The sequence below is a fragment of the Sus scrofa genome, chromosome 9 (assembly GCF_000003025.6).
Source record: "Sus scrofa isolate TJ Tabasco breed Duroc chromosome 9, Sscrofa11.1, whole genome shotgun sequence".
Classification (NCBI taxonomy): Eukaryota; Metazoa; Chordata; class Mammalia; order Artiodactyla; family Suidae; genus Sus; species Sus scrofa.
The window spans coordinates 135006346-135021868 of NC_010451.4; the positions used below are offsets into that span (position 1 = coordinate 135006346).

Here is a 15523-nt window from a genome sequence, read left to right on the forward strand (position 1 = left end):
CCTCTGCCTCACTTGATGCTGGTCACAGTAACAGCAACAGTGATTGAGGACGCTGAGGGCCTGATGAATGCGGGGGTCTGTCGCGTTACAGAGACGGGGCACGGAGCAGACTGTGGGCGCGTCCACGTTCCCAGGAACTCTTTCTCCTGTCAGGTAGGCCCCTGCCCGCTTCTGGACCACATTCTGGTAGGGCTGGGGGCAGTGAGCTGACGGCAGGTTTATCTGGAGTCTAAGGATAAAAGGGGATAGGGCTGGGTAGTTCGATGGTGCCCTTGGCTAATTTTAGGGGTACCTTGGGATCCCAGCTTTCTGCAAGCGCCTCGTGCAAGCGGGCGTCGCCCCCGCCCCACCTCCGGGGAAACTGGTGCATTTCCCCCCCAGTGCTTTGCCTTCTCCCCCTCCCATCAGAGACGAGGCTCAGAGTTGGCTCTGAGGAGCCTGAGATCCTCGCCCAGTGAGGAATCCAGGGCCCTTTGGAAGGGACTGATGTCTCTGCCTTCAAGGAATTTGAGGAGACTCAGCCCCTCAGCAGTCCCACGGGGGGACGGCCAGGGGTGTTGGACCTGGACCGTGAATAAAGAGGAGAGACCAGCTTTGCTGCAGCTGGGGACGTGGAGAGGAGCCGGCCAAGTCCCTCAAGATGTGTCGGCTAGAGCCTGGCCAGCACTGGCTGTGGGCTGGACCCAGATGGAGCTGCTGGCCCTGCTCAGGAGCCTCTGCTCCCCCGAGCCGCGCGTCCCCAGACCTGGCCCGGCAGCTGCCGCCCTCCTCCACGGCCCTGCCCTTGGCTGGATGGAGCGCACCGGGGCGCGGCGCACGGGGAGGCTGGCCTTGGCCTCGAGCTGCAGCTGTCTCTCCAGCCTCTGGTGCTCCCAGGGTTGGGGCTGGTGCTCCCCTGCTCCTTTTCCCAGCTCGGCCCCTCCCGTTCTCTCCTTCCTGCTCCGCAGCCTGGCTTCTCCTGACATGGCATGGAGCGTGGCCTGTCAGAAGGTCGGGTAGCAGAACAGGCAGAGCCCCGAGAGGAGCTGGACGGAGGCTGGCACTTCTTTCTTGACCTTTGATCTCTGCGGTCTGGGGGCCAGGAGGCAGCGTGGGGCCTTTCCAGCTGGGGTCCGCCGGAGGTTAGCAGAGCTGGGGGCCCCGGAGCCGATGGTGGGGCCCTGCCGGGAGGCCGGGGAGGGAGGCGCTCTGCCAGGGGATCTGATTGGTCAGCAGCTTCTTATTCCACTGGCTCCTGGTCAGGTCAGGGCTATGAATTGTTTAACGCGTATCTTGCCCTGGCCCCTGGCACGAGTGCCCCAAGGCTGCAGCCGCAGGTGTAGAGAGGCTCTGTACCTCGGGCTGGTCACTTTTTGGGGCACGTCGCCTCCCTCTGAAGTATGGGAGAGCGAGTGCCTTTTGCGCTCGCCGGCTGTCTGTGGGAGGCCCTCGTCCTGCATTGCTTTTCTGGGACGTGGAGTGTCTGGTGAGGGAAGCGCAGACTGGGCTGGGTTTCGCGCTAGCTCCTTCCCCAGGAGCTGCTCGTGGGCTGACGCGGCCAGCGAACGCCTCCAGGCCCCGGGCCTGTGGGAGCCTGATGCAATAGCGGGGAGCCTGGGCGGGGGAGGAGGGGCTGAGGATGGAGAGAGCCACGCCGGGAGATGGCTGTACAGCGTCTGACCACGGGGTCAAGGCCAGCAGGGGTGGGAGGACGTGTCCAGTGTCCAGCGAGGGCTGCCCGCTGTGGCCGAGTGGACACGTGTGTGCACGGAGCCCAGATCGGGGTCTGTAACGCGGCCCGAAGGCCCGAGACAGGCAGCGGAGCTCTCCGCCTGCCACCCAGGGCGAGGGGGACTGACCCTAGTTAAGAAGGCTCCCCTTGCTTATCTGATCCCTCTTCAGAAGAACTGCATAAAGGAGCTGTTACTTCCCTTTTATGGTTAAAGACGCTGTGATTATTACGTGACTTCACCGAGATCACACACTCGGTAGGTGGCATGGTTGAGGTTGAAACTCAGATGCTTCTGATTCCAAAGTCTGTACCGTTTCTTCACCGTCTGTGGCTGAAGTCAGACATTGCGGGCGCCAAGACCCTCAGGGGGTGGGCAGCCAAGCCAGCTGACGGGACCCAGAGTGAAAGGCCAGGGCCCGGGGGGCCTTGCAGTCACGGAGTTGGAGTTGGCTGCACCACGTCCGTTCCTGCGGAGGCAGGGCCCCGCTGGGGTCCGTGGACACGCAGGCAGGTACATCCCTTCTCCATGTGTGTCTTCAGCCTCTGCGGTGTCTCAGCTGGGGCCAGCGAAGGCCAGTTTCTGCTCCTGGGCAAGTAGGTGCTCGTGCGGGGAGAGGTCGTTAATAAGCACAGAGAGTCAACAGTAGAGCAGACGAGGTGGAAGAGAAGGACACCCCTGCCTACGAGGGGGGCCCAGATGTTGGTCAGGGAGGGGAGCTGAGACCGGGAGGACCCGGGCCACCTGGGGAGGCCGTGCCGATCGAGCCTCCGACGTGCGCTGACGCAGATGCTCACCCCCCGCTTTTTCTAACAGCCGGGAAAGGCCACCCAAGGCCGCGTAGCTCACAGGCCCTTGCGGTGAGTCAGGAATCGAGGTGGCGGTAACCGTCGAAGCGCTGGTTCCTTCCCTCCGCCGTGGCTGCCCTGCTCTTACACCTCCCACCCTCCCCAGGTGCCAGCTGGCCCTCTCCCGCAGCCTGGTCGCCGTGCCCCTCTCTCGTCCCCGCAGCCCAGGGGGACACTCAGGTTCGGTCTTTGCCAAGTCACTGGTAAAAACTCGTGCCAGCTCAGCCTCTCCTGCCGGAACACGTCGTTCCAGATTATTGTGCCACAGGGAGGGGACAGGAGGAGGGCGGGGAGGAGGGTCCCCTTGCGTGGGACTCTTGGACCAGCTTGGTGTCTCGAGAGTTGGGGCAGGTTGGTGGCTGCAGACGGGGAAGGGGACGTTTCCTGTGGGCAGCTCAGGGCTCAGGACTTGTGCCCCGTTTGGAGGGCAGCGGCTGCCGGGCCCAGGGTGCGCCAGCCCCTGCGACTCTCCCGCTTCAGCATCCCAGGCCTGACACCGGGCCCACCCCGGCCGCGGAGGCTGCCGCTTGCTGCCGGCGGGCTGATGCTGCACAGGCACAGGGGCAGGATGCGCGTCTCGGCGGTGGGCGGTGGGGGCGCGGGTGGCCGGGAGCATCAGACGAGTCGGCAGGCCTGGGTTCTGGCTCCCTTGGCACACACCCGCTCCCTTTGCCTCTTGGACCTCAGTTTCACTCTCTCTAAAGCAAGAGTGGACGGAGTCACCGTGGAGGCCTGCTCACGCCGGCGTGGGGCTCCCTGGATGGGCTTGCGGCTGATTCTCAGCTAGAAACGCGGGATGAGGGAAGAACCTAGGTCCGAGGTGCAGGAAGCAGGCGTGGGGGGACCCTGAAGACCCCTCCGAGAGCAGCTGTGCGCTGTCTTCCGAAGGGACACTGTTGGCATAAATTCGGGTGCGCGGGTGGAGACAGCTTTTGAAGGACCCCCGCCCCCCAGAAATGAGTGGAGGGGGTGAAGGTAGCATGGAGGGGGTGAAGGTAGCGTGACGGTGGCAGACAGCGACCCTCCGTCTCCCACCAAAAGGCTCGTCTGGAGCTGGGCCCTGTGGGAGCTGCTGGGACCTGCTGTGCTGCAGGAAAGACATGCCGTCCTACTGGCCCTAAATCCTGGCTGGAACACGGGACTGCAGGGCCCTGTGTCCTGCCTCCCCTGAGGCGTCCCTTCAGGGTCTCTGCCCCTTTGCCAACAGGCAGTTTCCCTGTATGTGTAGCCTTCCTTTGCCGTGTGGTTGTTTGAGTCCTTCTATTACAACAAAAAAAGACAAGAGGGAAGAAAACAGAAATATCTCGGAGCCACCAATTCCATTTTGGCTTTTTAGTCTTGAGGCAGTCTCTATTTAGTATTAATTTTTTTTTTTTCTTTTTTGGCCCCACTCGTGGCATGCAGAGGTCCCTGGACCAGGGACTGAACCCGCGCCACAGCAGTGACAACGCTGGACCCTTCACCTTCCACACCACCAGGAGCTCCTTGAGGTACTCTTTAAAAGACAGCAAACCTGAAGCACGCACAGCAGAGCCCAGGGTCCCAGGCCCTTCTGGCTGTTACGCAAGGCCCGGCTGGGGCCAGGGGTGGCTGGGCCCTGGCCCCGCTTCTCCCTGGCAGCTCAGGGCCTGACGTCCACTCTGCGTGGGTAGGAGCCCTGAGGCTGGGGCACATACCGTGCAATGCACTAGACAGATCGCAGAGCTTTAAAAATAGCTGCGTTCCTCCACGATGCTCTCTGCTCGCCCCTCTGCTGGACACTGAGCTGGACTCATAACTGTGAGTCCAGCCCTGCCCCTCCACCCCCCGCACCTCCAGGCTAGTGTGGGGAGCAGGGATTTGGGCTGGGCCGCAGGCTGGAGAGGAATCAACTAGCAACCATTGTCTCCCCGCACCCCGTGTGATGTTTCGTGGTTCTTTTCACGTTTGCCAGCTCTTGTGGTCCCTACACAGTGCTGTGGGGACAAGGGGTAGCATTAGCCCTGTAGCTGATGAGACCGAGCCAGAGAGAATCCTGCCAGGATCTAACCGCTTGTACCTACTTAATTTGGGACACCTGCCCAGGTCCGCTGACTCTGGTTGTCATGTCCTTGGGTTCGAATTGTGTTCCTCCTTGACCGTGGGGCAGGGCAGGGATGGGGGCGGGTCCTGGGCCGTTGACCTGACCTCTTCAGGCCTTTGAGTCCCTTCTCTATATTAGCGAAGGGGCGCCTCAGAATATCTGGGTTCTCCTGTCATCCGCTCTTTCAACTTCTGGGTGCTCTTGTGAAAACTGGCTTGCAGTCCTCGGCTGGGAATCCAGCCATTGACTGTGCGTATCTGGTGAGGTTTCCTACCTTTGAAGCTTCTCGAATACGGCTGCGTCGTTCTGACCCATGTGGGTGGCACGTCATGCGTGTGTGCACACGGTCCTGTTTCCGCTGAGTAGCTCTCTTAGAAATGAGCCTCATCGTGAGGTCCTCGAGATTTTTCCATCAGATTTTTAAAGTACGCCCAGAGCCTGGCCCAGGATGTACCTTGTGTGTATGTTGCATGTCAGTTAGCTGCTTGACACTCAGAACCTGCTGCAAGAATTGGCTCACGTACACTGGAAAGTAAGATACTGCAAACACTGGCCTCAGCTCTGGTGGTTTGCATCATGACTGGCGAGAAGAAGTGGGCCGTTCCCGTGGACAGGAAGGTGGGCCGGAGTGGTCTCGGGGGCCAGTGTTCCCTCCCTCTCCGAGGGGTGCTGAGGCAGAGCAGCGGCCACCGGGCTCCCTGGCTGGGTGGCCCTCTGCGTGAGCGTCATCCGTAGACCCGAACTTCTGGGGTGGGAGAAAGTGTTCGTTTGCAGCACCTTTAGCCGTGATGGCTTAGGCTTTATCCCTCAGCCTCATGGTGTCCCTTGCGGAGGGACTGGGGTCGGACGGGGGCAGCGTACGTGTCTGCAGACGTCCACCCATTCGTCTGCCTGGAGCGCAGCCTCAGCTCATAGAGCGGCCCCGTGATGGGGAGGCCACCTGGGAACTGCTCCGGGGCTGCCGCCTTCAGCAACTGTGCGTGTGAAGAGGTGGCGCCTCCGACGCTGTTCACCTGGAGGTGGGGACGAGGGTGGCTGGACCTGCTGCTGGGCGGGTGACATTGGCTGGACTTCAGGGACAACTGTGGCGTCTCCTTGGCTGCAGGCTTCCGGAAGATGAGACTTCTGTATCTGAGAGAGGGAGCCTGGGCGTCCTGGACAGGGTCCTTCCAGACCCGAGTCCGAGGCCACCGCAGAGCAGCACGAGGCGTGGGAGCCGGGATCTGGCTGGGGCTCCGTCTTTCTTTTCTGTCCCTAAGGCAAGCCTGAGCCCGGGCTGGGCTCCTCGTGAGCGCTGTTTCTCTCGCAGAGAGAACGTCTTGACCTGACCCTCTAGGACGGGTAGGGTTGCAGACAAGCAGGGGAGACAGCACACCGCCCTCGTCCCTGCCAGGAAGGAGCCCCGAGCGGCTCTGATCCTGCATTTGCATCAGCACCGCAGCCAGCCCTGCCGACTCCTTCCAGTTGTAGGGACCTTTGACAGACACGTGAGACGTGAGGGAGAGTGTGTGTGGTGGGGGGTGGGGGGGCAGAACAGGAGGCTCCCCGGGCAGGGCCGGAGGTCGTTGGCTGGGAAAAGGCCGGAGATGGAAGATGACAGTCTCGGGGCAGGGGGGTCCCTCGCTGTGGCCCCCCCGGCATTGCGGGTGTGTGTCGAAATGGGCACACTCTTTAGCGTGACCCGGGGCCAAGATCAAGCAGCTCATCACCAAGTGAAGGCTGTATTAGATGCAGAAAGTCCACATCCTCCGTCTCACGCTGCCTGCGGATTTAGCACCTAAAGGCGGGCCAGGTGGGAAACCTTTCCCTGGGCGCCCCTGTGTGTCACGTCGCGCTTCTTTTCCCTCTTTCGCTCTATCTCCTTTCTTTTCTGCTCCCCGCTCGCACTCCCTGCATAGGTACACGGGAGCACTTGTCCTTGGGTTTGTCTGTGTTGTCGTGTCTTGGGGTACAGCTCTTCCAGTGCCTCTGACGTGGCGGAATGGCTTACTTTCACGTCCGATGTGAACAGAGCCCAGGCTCGCTGCAGAGGTGAGCCGTCTCTGCGAGGGCGCAGCTCCCCACCTGGTCCTGGGGCGGGTCGTGCAGACCCCTCAGGAGATGGAACTCGAGGGTGACCTCGCGGGGCCAGCTCGGCGCCCGTCATTCCTCCTCTCTGGGTGGGGTTGCTCACCCCTCAATCCCACAGCCCTGTGAGCTGTTTCTTCTTCTCAGCTTGAACCCTGAGAAGTGGCCTTGAACGTCTGAGACCACGCGTCCCCTGCCAGGTGAAGAGGAGGCCGAGAGGGAAGAGAGGGCCTGGGATGGGGAAGAAGGGAACACGGGCTTCTGGCCGCTGGCCTCTCTCCAAGACAGGTGGACTCTGCGTTCAGAAAGGAGCTCCTTTCATCTCTCGGCCCTAAATGGCCGCTCTTTGCGTTTTCTCTCCTTCTCGCTTTCCCTCCTCCCTCTCCCTCGCTCCCTCCCCACCCCCACCCTGGCCTCCAAAAGAATTTAATCTGCTGGACAACAAACAATACTGTTATAAAACTTTGAAAACAAGAGGGCGAGGCCTCCCTGACAAGGAGAAGGGCATGCCGGGTAAGAGCCCAGGGAGCCTGCCAGGCCCGAGACGGAGCCAGGCCAGAGCCCAGTGGGCTGGGCACCTGGGCGCCCGCCCCCTGCCCAGCCCACCAGCCGTGCCATCCCCGGTCCAGAGGGGAAGGAACCGAAACCAAAGTCTTGGGGCGAGAAGCGCTCGAGAAGGGGAAGTGGTGCGTGTTCCCCTCGCGCCGATCTGATGGGAATGCACTAGACTGTGAAGCTCCCTCCCCCTCCCCCTCCCCCGCTCCTCCCCCCTCCCTCCTCTCCCTGCCTCCTCCCTCCGCTCCCTGTTCCAGGTCCTGAGACTGGCAGGCAGAGGTCCTGATAACAGAGCGAGGCTGGCACAGCTGTGTGGGTACAGCCGGCCGGGCCGGCTGCAGGGGAAGCAGGAGAGAAAGGGGTTCCGAGTTGGCCTCGGCTTCCAGACCTGCCCTCTGTCCGCCCAGCCTCCCCTCCCCCCACCTAGGGAAGTGGAACCAGGTCACGGGGCGGGGTGGGGCGGGCCCGGGTCCACGTGCTTCTCCAGGTGTGTCCCCAGGTACCGGGTAGAACTGCGGCTGGGAGGTTAGTGGGTACGCGCCAGGCTTCCTGGTGCCCGCCAGGGGCCGTGCTCCCCGGAGGATGTGACCCGAGGAGAGGCTCTGCTCCCCTTCCAGAAGGGCTGGGAGATGTGCCTGTGGCCAGGCACACCTCTGGAAAGGCTCCTGGGGACAGAAACCTGCTTCTCCCACCAACAGGTGTGCGGTCCTTTGAGTGGGGCTCCTGGTGGGATCTTGCACCTGCGAGTGACTCCTGGTGGCGGAAGGAGGGGGTGACCCAGCCCTGCCTGGGAAGATGGAGAAGCTGGGCTCTGGGCATCTCTCCCCCAGCGTCCAGAGTTAGACCTCACCTGAGCCTAAAGTGTCACTTCCGAGTCCAGCTTCCGGGGGTCAAGTGGATGCTTTGAGGGACGGGGAGCAGTGTTGGTGGTTCTCCTTCAGATCTGCCTTGCTTTGGACCCGTGAACTGCGGTGAGCACTGTGCGTGTGTGTGCGTGTGTCTGTGCGCCCGTGGTAGACCTGGGCACACTCCCTCTCCCACTTGTGGAAAAGCACCCCCTCCCTGAGAGTAGGTCAGGGCTGTGCCCACCTTCTGCCTGGGTTCAGCCATGCGTGAGGAGCGGGGAGGCAGCCTGGATCCTGCCTTCACCCCCTGCCTCTTCCTCCCCTTCGCTGCCACCTCTCCTGCCGCCCTCCCAGGCCCCGCGGCATCCCCCGGGCAGGGTACGCATGTGCCCCCTCCTGGCCAGCCGGCCATCCCGACGAGGGCCTCTCTGCCCGTCCTGAGTCTGGGGGGTCGCAAGACCTCCAAACCCAGGTTTTTGCTGGTGGTGCAGAGGAAGGGCCGGAGGGCTCCATGCTCCTGCCCTGAGAAGAATCAGGATTTTGCTGACACGGGGCCTCCGAGGAAGCCGAGGCGGTGGTGACTTTTTGCCCCGTTACCGCGACAGGCATTTGGGGGTTTCACTGCATCTGGAGCGTGTCATCCCCACTTTGGGATCCGGGGCCTGGGAAGTGTGGCGATCCCTGGAGGCTGAGCCCCGCTTTGGGGCTGAAAGAGCCAGCTCCCCGTTCCCCCCACCCAGCCCCCTACACACAGATCGTTCATTTTATCACCCTGTCCTCTGATTCATTAACCGCAGCTCGTTGGCAGCAGGCCCCACCCTGACAGCTCAGGACAAAGCGTGCAGGGCCCTGGGCTGGGGCTGAGTGACACGACGACGCTGGGCCAGGCCTCTCTGTGCAAAGCACAATGGTCTGGGGCGCACACAAGGGCACACCCCTGGTCCCCTTTTTCGAAAGGGCCTTCTCTGGCCCCTCTCTCCCCCGGATGACTCTTCCTCGCTACCAGGAGCCCCGAAACCAGCATTCCCAGTGGCAGGAAGATGGATGACCAGGCTCCACTTCCCCGGCTCCTCCCCCACTCTGGCTGGAACTTGCGTCAGGCCCGTAAGTCGCTGTGACTCAGCACCCAGCCGGTGGGGAGGGAGGGAGAAGCTGCCGCCTCGCAGGAACCTTCCTGGCGTTCTGGATTTGAACACACGGTGGTAGCGCAGAACCAGCCAGCAGCATTCTGTTCTCAGAGGCCAATATCTGTTTGTTCTGTGGATTTGCACACGGATTTCACAAACAAGGGTTCACTTCCTTCTTGCTTTCCTTCTATGTTATTTGGGGGTGGGGGTGGCACCACGCGGGCCATCGGATTTTGGGGACTTGAAACGACACAGATGGCGTCGTTTCTAGGCTGCAGGAGAAGCTCTCCTTGCCATCTAGATTCGTGTTTAACCCCCAGATGTTTGGTTTCCTTTTAAAAATCGTGTCAGACTCTGCATGCCTTTAGACAAAACATGGCCCATCCGGGTCACTTATTTCTGCTGCACGTTGTTGCTGCTTCTGTGTCTTCAGCTTCCTGCCCGACCCCTCTGTGCATTTGAACATGTCGTGACGGGCCTGTGCCAGCCCCGCTCTTTCGGGATGGACACTCCCAGGCCCGTTCCAGGAAAGCACAGGCCAGTCCCCGGAGCCCGGGCTGAGCAGGAGTCCAGCTTGCTGTGTTCCAACCCCCTGTGCGGGTCAGGGGGACCTTTCCTCCACCCTTGGGTCCCTGCCCAGGCGGAGCAGTGGAAACACCTCCAAAGAAAATATGGGCATAGAAGTAGCCTTGGGTGACACTGTGGCCCCCAGACCCTCCTCCTGCCCAGCGGTACCTGCAACGCTGACAATCCGGCCGGAGGATCCTGCCCCTGCCTTTGCCAGCAGAGCCCTGGGGGGGCCGGGGCTGCTGCTTCCAGATCAGGGTGACCCTCGGGGTGGGTGCCAAGAAGAGCAAGCCACTTCCAGCTGCACCTCACCACCTGGCCACATGCAACTAGGGAACAAATGCAGCCGCTGGTTTCGGTGAGTCACTGCTCGGCTGACTTGGAGAGAGAAGCCTGGTGCTGTTGGGGGGCTACGACCACAGCAGGCCCTTTTATCCGGGGACTGGAGGGTGGAGGCTTCGGGTCCTAAGATGCTTCCCCCCACCCCCCTTCTTTTGGAATGTTTACAGTGATGCATTCTTAATGACTTTTGTCTCTTCTTCCAGAGAACTAGGAGCATTTTAGAACTCACGAGTAGGGCGCCCAACCTCTGGTTCCTGTCTCTAAGCTCCCTGGGCGCAGCCTCCCCTCTGGACTCAGGGCGGACGCTTCCTGGGTGGCAGGGGAGACGTGACCGGACGACCTCGGTGTGCTCTGAAGGAAAAGCAGCGTCACCAAGAGCCAGCCCAGACCGGGAGCTCTCCCAGGACAGGCTGGCTGGGCGAGCCCTGGAGGCGGCTCCAGGCCACCAGGCTTCCTTGGGGGAGGGGCTGGGGGAGGGCTGGTGTCACGGGAGAGTGGATGCAGAGCATCCCAGGACGAGGGAACCGCATGTGCCAAGGCCTCGCGGTGGAGGAGGAGGCAGTCTGGATCACCCAGCGACTCCTGGGGCCACATCTTAGGATAGGGTTTGTGGGGAGGGGCATTGGGCATTGCCAAGGCAGGCGTTTGGCTGACGTGCCGAGCAGGAAAGCTGGGAGTGACCAAGTGCCGCTCGCCGACCCCCTCGTGTCTATAGGAGTCAGGCCCTACCGCAAAACAGTCATTAGCCCTCACTCCTGACCCTCAAGCCTTAGCAGTCACCTGACCCACAACCGCTCCTGCCCTGCTGATGGCAGGGGTCCTCACTCTGAGCCCTGCAGGCAGTGCCCACCCCCAGCCCCAGTTCTCTTATCTGTGACCAGGACCTCGCCAAACACCAGGGGCTGCAGAGCTCAGCGTGGACGTCAGGATCCCTCAGGCGAGCAGCCCCAGCGCTGCAGGGCGCTCATCCCAGAGGCTTGCCCACTCCTGCAGCCGCGTGGTGGAGACGGCAGAGGCGCCAGAGGTGCAGGAGAAGTACGTATCAGAGCCCCCGGCCCTGGCAGGACCAGGCGTGCGTCCACCTCCGCGGGGGTTTAACAGGTTGTGCGGTCAGCAGGGTCCCCTTCCACGCAGAGGTAGGTATGGTCGCGGATTCCGCCTGCACTCAGTCCTGCTCAAAATGAAGTTCAGGAGCAGAATGAGGTGATAGTCCGGCCACAGAGCAGGCGTCAGTGGGCAGGGGGCAGGAACACAGACTTTGGCCTTAGACCTGGAGCCCCACCGTTCACCAGTCGTGGGACTGTGGGCAGGTTTTTGCACAGCGCTGAGGCTCTGTCCTTCTCCTGCAGAAGTGGGAATGAGACTTGCTCTGCCAGACTGTTGGGGGGTGTCAGGAGCACAGCTTGGTGTTCAGATTTTATTTCCTCCTCTTCCCTAGAGCAGTGCATGATGTTATTTCCAGGAGGCATAAAAATACAAGCCTCTCTCTAGAGACCTAGAGAATTAGGAGGGGATCTGAGAGATACAGCTTCTGTGTCTCGTCTTTCTCCTGGTTATGGAATCAGGAGCAAAATGCACACATAGCTTCTTAACTTCAAACTACTGAAAAAGGTGATGCAGATAGGAGGTGGGAAATCTAATTTGAACACCATTTGCAAATCTTTTAAGACAGAATTTGAAGACAACACAGAACAAAACCTCATTTTTTGTGTGTGTGTGTGTCTTTTTGCCTTTTCTAGGGCCGCACCCGCAGCATATGGAGATTCACAGGCTAGGGGTCTAATCAGAGGTGTAGCCACAGGCCTACGCCAGAGCTATAGCAATGCCAGATCCAAGCCGTGTCTGTGACCTACACCACAGCTCACGGCAGTGCGGGATCCTCAACCCACTGAGCAAGGCCGGGGATCGAACCCGCAACCTCATGGTTCCTAGTCGGATCCATTAACCACTGCGCCACGACGGGAACTCCAAAAACCTCATTCTTCCGTTAGAGGGTTTTCTATGTTATACAGTGATAGGACACCAGTTTTTTGTGTCACAGTAGAGTCTAAATAAGACGGGCAGTTAGTGGGGTCATATCGTGGGCGCCGGCTATGGCCGGGAAGGATGAGCCCGTGCTCTCCCTGACCAGGGCATGTGGAAGAGGCGCCTGGGCGCACGTGAAACTCTCCTTAGTGCGGTGGTTGTGGTGCCTTGAAGGCGGATAACGGTGTTCCTTTCCTGATGACGTGAGAACACATCGGAAAATGCTTTGTATTCTGTCAAATATCTCCCAAGGCAGAGCAACGCAAGCGTAGATGTTGACACTGTGTAATAATAGCTTTCACTGTTTTATTTCCTCTCATGTAATAATAACATATAGGGACTGGTTGCGGAATTGACTGAATTAGCCTAGAGTTCCTGAGTTCTGTATTGCGATTGTCTGTCTCTCTGAGTTATCAGCCATGACTTTGCTGTTGCCTGCGTACAGCTTTGTAACTCTCCTCCGTGCCTTCACATGGACCCACATTTCTGCCCGGTCACGAGTGGAACTGCAAGAAGATAGTTCTGCTCGAGACAGAGGCTGGGCCTGCCCATCTCATCTCCCTTCTTTCTTCAGTGAGACCCTCTTCTTCTGGAAGCTGGTTTCACATGGTGGCTTAGATTTTTCCATCTTTGTATCTAGCACCATTTGAAATCAGTGTTTTAGGAGTAAGAATTGCAGCACAGCCAAAGGCCAACTGCAGAGGAGCAGCTGTTCGGGAACCAGCTCCCCCCGCCTCCTCCACCTGAGCCGGTTCAAGAAGGGAAGAGCCTGAGCAGCACAGCACACGCTCGAGTGGGTCGGGCGGTGCAGGGGGACAGTGCAGGGGTGGGAATCGTTCAAAGGAAACGCAGGGGCTTGAGCAGGGCCGGGGCTTGCGAAGGGCTTCGTGTGCACAGGTAGCAGCAGCCACCAGCCGTAAGCCGCTGGTCAGACCTGTGCGCGCGTGGGTGGGCCGTGCTGAGCTGGGTGCTCCACGGCCACAGGGACGGGAAGGCTCTGTCCCGGGAGGATTGTCACGTCGCAGCCGCACTGTCCTCCGGCTCCTAGCTGCCGGGAACCTTCAGCTGCAGGTTCCGCACAGCTGAAATCGGACCTGCCTCCTGCAGTGCCATGGTGCTGGACCCCACCGAGCCCCGCTGGACCCATCTCTTACACAGGCTGACCGATTTCTCCTGGTGTTCAGAGTCTGTTTTTGTCTAGCACCATTTGAAATCGGTTATGATGTAGGGGGAAAAGCAGCAGCTTCGAGGCCTCATGCCAAGTCTGGTCAGCGCAGCCTGTGGCTCCTGGAAGATGGATGGGCAGAGAGAAGGGAAGGAAGAGCACGCTTTTTCCTACTAACTTCTTTAACTACATCTACAGGGCTTTGCGCAGGAGTAATAGATCATGGGATGGCTTTTTGAAAACAAATCGTAGTATACCTGATGCCCTCGGTTTGCTGAAGGGTGACTGTGCTATAAACTCTATAGATTGGTTGCTGTTGAATTATCTGTTAAATCTGTTCATGCATCGTAACCTTAATAAATGTCCTACTATATTCAATTTATCAAGTCTTTGTTTCTCATCTCTTATTTTCCATTCATAATTATACATTGAGAAGTGGGGGTCCTGAAAAGTTAATTTGCTGTGCAGTTCTTACCTGCTTCATAGAGAATTTGAAGTCAGTGACAGCGGACGGGTGTTAAACATGTAACCCGTTAAGCGAAGCATGACATTCTCTGAGCCAAGGAACAAAATGCGAGAAAAGGCTGCACAAAGAGCTGCAGGCCTCGACGGAAGGGTGCCACTCATTGCTGGGGAAACTGAGCTGCAGCCCCGGCACCTCTGCCGTCAGTGTCCCTCAGAAACATTGGCTGAGCCGAGCCTGTACTCACATGGCCTGTAGAGGGAGGAGCCCTGTTGGCCTCAGCTGCCTTGTAAGAGATGCAGGAGTTCTGCTTTGGGGTTTGGTTTCTCTCAACCCTCCAAGACGGGGTTCTGCAGAGGTACACTCAGAGAGGAGCCAGGTTTGGCCGCACAGGGGACCAAACTGCAGATTCCACGTCCTCTTAATTGACCTTTTTGCGCAGGAATTAGGAGGCCAACGCTGACCTCCCTGCAGGACTTCTGTTTCACACCGTTGGTTCCCAAAAGCGGTGGCATCGCGAGCCCCTGGGAAGCCTTTCTGGGTCCACACTTGCCGCTCTTCCCCCGATGCTGCCCTGCCCAGCGGGCTGGGGTCGGGTGGGGCTGGTGAATGAGCTTTTGCTGAATGGGGAATTCCTGTTCTGATTCCCACGATGGGGGGTCGGGGGACAGCTAAGACCCTGACTTCTTTCTGTTCAGTTTTCTGCTGAGGTAAAATGTAGACCTCTGGGCATAAGAGCCTTAGGTCAGTTGTAACAAATTGAACGACTTCTGATTCATCTACGGTGTCCCTAACTCCAGCCCAGGTATTGCAAGAAATCAAGTGAGGCCTGGATTCTGCCAGCAGGTGGCTCTGATTTCAGTCCCCAAGAGAGAACATGCTAGGAGATGGAATTTAGCAGTAAAGCACAAAAGCAATGATTTGGGACACCTTTCCCAGAAAAGCAGTTTGTGATGCACCCATGAATGCTTAATTGTAAACAGCGCCTGTGGCCAGGTCATGCGAAGCAAACACGCAGGCCCCGGGTGGCTGAGATCCCGTATCTCACTTAGGACTATGCTGCTTTATTCATCTGGAAGCTGACAGCCCTTTACCTAAAACTGCCACTCCCGTGTGGTTCTCCTAACAAGTTGCCAAGGAGAATGTTTCCTCTGGAGACATCCTGAGTCTCGTTTTCAAGGCCGTGCTTCCCGCCTCGGTCGAAAATGCTTCGTCGGCTCATGTCCCACTTACCTGTGTCTCGCCCCGTGTTTCCCATAAGCGGAGAGGGAACCGGACGGAAAGCCCACGCAGCCTCGTGCGGCTTGTCCCGGCAGAGAATTCCCAGCTAGGGGGCTAAGTGCTAATATGAGCAAACATGAGGACAGGTAGAGTCTTCGACCCACTTAGGGGAGACCAAAATGTTTCCCCTGAATCTTGAACCTGGCAAATCCTCATGTAAGACGTTGGCCCAGCCCTGCGTTTTGAGAAGCTGGTGTATGGTTCCTTGGGGGTACCTAGCACACAACTGTGTCCACGTTTTGGGGCAGTTTAAGGGTTTTCCTTGAACACAAGGAAAGCTGTGTTTTGTGTTTATTTTGTGATACGGCTGCATCCACCTTTTCATTACATTGACCCCGTAGCGACTTTCAGATCCCACCTCTGTAGGTTCTGGTTATGCTTCCATAGGAAAGGGGTCTGGATATCCGCCTTTTTCGTTTGAAAGTTTCCCAGGTGACTTCACTGCAGTCCAGACTGAGAGACCCTCT

The 15523-nt window shown here is 59.1% G+C and overlaps 2 non-coding genes across 2 annotated transcripts; both read left to right on the top strand.

Moving 5' to 3' along the window:
- MIR29B-2 (microRNA 29b-2) lies at positions 12734–12817 on the top strand. Its single transcript, NR_128413.1, has one exon. It is a non-coding gene; the product is annotated as a microRNA 29b-2 (primary transcript).
- MIR29C (microRNA 29c) lies at positions 13293–13380 on the top strand. Its single transcript, NR_038509.1, has one exon. It is a non-coding gene; the product is annotated as a microRNA 29c (primary transcript).